Source organism: Pantherophis guttatus, chromosome 2, assembly GCF_059756535.1.
Source record: "Pantherophis guttatus breed Tessera chromosome 2, ASM5975653v1, whole genome shotgun sequence".
Taxonomy (NCBI): Eukaryota; Metazoa; Chordata; class Lepidosauria; order Squamata; family Colubridae; genus Pantherophis; species Pantherophis guttatus.
The window spans coordinates 287,662,543-287,665,572 of record NC_142064.1 but is presented as its reverse complement, the minus strand read 5'-3'; the positions used below and the strand labels follow the sequence as shown (position 1 = coordinate 287,665,572).

The 3,030-nt window shown below is 41.3% G+C and overlaps 1 long non-coding RNA gene across 1 annotated transcript; it reads right to left on the bottom strand.

Moving 5' to 3' along the window:
- Positions 1–1,334: 1,334 nt before the first annotated feature.
- Positions 1,335–2,430, bottom strand: LOC132710780 (uncharacterized). Its single transcript, XR_009621500.2, has 2 exons — positions 2,159–2,430; positions 1,335–1,557 (listed from the first exon to the last, which is right to left on the bottom strand). It is a non-coding gene; the product is annotated as an uncharacterized LOC132710780 (long non-coding RNA).
- Positions 2,431–3,030: the final 600 nt, after the last annotated feature.

Sequence of the window (3,030 nt, the reverse complement as noted above, 5' to 3'; positions counted from 1 at the left end):
AGCAATTAAGTTGTTGGCTGTTGTTTCCTTGTGTCACCAAGCCCTCATCTCCTAAGTACTTGATAAATTTGTGGTAAATCAGCACTCCTGTTGACTGACAAGGGCTCATATCCCAGGCTTCAATCACTTCCTTGGCTGTGTTTGTGCCTGCTCATTCAACAATCTTAGTAGCTGCAAAATTGAATGTATGTCCTTGTTCATTCATCCCATTCTATAGAAATTCTTTTCTAAAAATCTAATGGGGCAGTATGTTACCATCTCTCTTCTTTAACTTTTTTGATGCTGTGACTTTGTGTCCAACACTGCAAAGAACCTTAATTGTAGATACACTAAAATAATAGCATTTTTGGAGCCCCAAAAATAATCTCTGGCATACCCATAAAATTCCCATTGTACAAGTGTTATGTTTCAAATATCTGGGAGTGGTATTTTAGGCCTCACATAGAGTAAGGACAAAGGAAATATATGATGCCTTTCCTTCTCAGAAGAGTTCAGTGGCTGTCTTGTGATTCTATTATTCAAGGATGAGGGACAATACCTTCCAGCTGCCCTTTAATCATTAATAGTTAGCTCACTTATGTATGGAGAACAGCTTGAATTAATATCTAGGATTGGCCTACTGGAGCATGTTGAATAATGAAATTCCTTACATTTTTACATTTCTTTTGGTTGTAAGTTGCTCCTTGGTATTCATGCCTGGCCTTAGAATAATAATGAAGCATTTGGGGATGAAGATGCATACCAGCAGACCGGCACTGGAACCTAAGATGGAGAAGACCTGCACAGCCACCATGTATTTCCCTTTGGTGCTCAGATAGGTGGGCACAAAGGAGACCCAGACACTGCAGAAGACCAGCATGCTGAAGGTGATCAGCTTGGCTTCATTGAAGGCCCCAGGGAGATTCCTGGCCAGGAAAGCCACTGTGAAGCAGATGGCAGCCAGGAAGCCCATGTAGCTGAGGGTGATATAGAACATGACAACGGATCCTTCGTTGCATTGCAGGATGATCACTCCATGCTGGGAGTGGAGGTCAGAGTCAGGGAATGGAGGAGAAACTCCCAGCCAGATGGAACAGATGATAATTTGGATAGCAGAACAAGAAAGTATGATGGAGTTGGCCAAGCTCTTCCCCAGCCATCTTTTCACTTGGTTTCCTGGTTTTGTGGCCAGGAAAGCCATCACCACTGTGATGGTTTTGGCCAAGAGAGAAGAAATACCAACTGAGAAGATGATGCTGAAAACAGTTTGTCGGAGAAGGCAGGTGGCTTTCCTTGGTTGACCAATGAAGAGAAAAGGAGACAAGAAGCAAAGCAGGAGGGAGACCAGGAAGATGTAGGAGAGATCCCGATTGTTGGCTTTGACAATGGGAGTGTCTCGATATTTAATGAATAGGATTAAAACAAAGGCTGTGGTTAGGAACAGGAATAGGGCAAAGGCGACGAGGATAATTCCCAGATGTTCTTCATAGGATAGGAAGATTATTCTTTTGGGGATACATTGGACTCTGTTCTCAGTTGGATACTGATCTTCTGGGCACTTGGTGCATTTTTCAGTATCTGAGAAAACAAAAAATAATTATATTTTTATCATTCCTCAAGTTTCAAAGAATTCAGGTGTTCCTAAGAAAGGCAAAATCAAAGGACACTTCAAAACTGACAAGTAGAAAAGAGATTTCCTTTGATAGAAGTAAGCTTGCCCAATCCACAACATCCTTCTATTATCTTGCCTTCTCATCCTTCAAGATATTTTTGTTATTTCTTTTTTTTTTTTTAATTTGATTTATATGGTGCCCTTCTCTGGAGACTCAGGGCGGTTTACAATGCATTAAGCAATAGCCTTCATACTTTTGTATATATTCATACAAAGTCAGTTTATTGCCCCCACAAACCGGGTCCTCATTTTACCTACCTCGAAAGGATGGAAGGCTGAGTCAACCTTGAGCCTGGTGAGATTTGAACTTGCAGTAATTGCAGGCAGCTGGTGTTAATAACAGTGCTTTAGTCTCCTGCACCACCAGGGCTCTATTTCTACCATTATGGCATCATGTTGAAAATTAAGTACAACCAAATAGTCAAGTTTAGATGTGTCTCTTTTAACATGCACATTGATCAAAATACTCTGGAAGAATCCAGCACCCTTTCCTCTGGGGTCACTCACCTTCCTGAGTGGAGAAGGTCCCCTCTGGACAAGGAACACAGTCATAACAGCAAACTGGCTCTCCTTCCCGAACTTGTTTGACAAATCCAGGATGACAATTTTCTACACATTGGGACTGAGGAAAAGACTAAGCAGAAAACCAAGGATCATCAAAGAAAACAAGACAAATCATTAATGGAAAATGGTAGTTGACATAAACATTAACAAAATAGTCTCTGGGTTTCACTTTAGGTAAACATGACTCTCTAAAAGTTTAAGCTACTGATGTATTACATTACAACATAGGACTTTTCTTCTTAATAAAATATGGTAGGATGGAATTGAGAAAATATTTAACCATTAAGTGACAACCAGTGAGTTCCTCTTATGGCCACATTAACATGCATTCCTCCGTTCTTTATGTATCCATGTTTAATTAATATTAAATTTTAGAATAAATGTTATTTATTACATTTATTAACTTCTTATTCTGTTAGAGTAGGGGTGTCAAACCTGATTTCATTGAGGGCCGCATCAGGATTGTGTTTGACCACAGAGGGCGGGGGGGTATGGGGCTTGGCCAGGGGGTGTGGCCAGGGTGGGCATGATATGGAACTCATGTGGGGGGCACCTGTGGTGGTCAAGTACTAATGGAGGACTTCACTGAGACCCTCACTCACTCTCATTATACAGGTAATCCTCGAGTTACGAATGTAAATAGAGCCTGCCAATTACATTTGTAACCCAAGTATTTGTTTGATTGAATCATGTTAAATGAACGTGATCACTCCCTGCTTTCCCCAATGCATTTGTTACTCGATTGCATAGGGGAGGGAAGAGCATGCGGGGCCTAGTGCTAAAGCAGGCCATCCAAGGCCTCCCCCCAATCTACT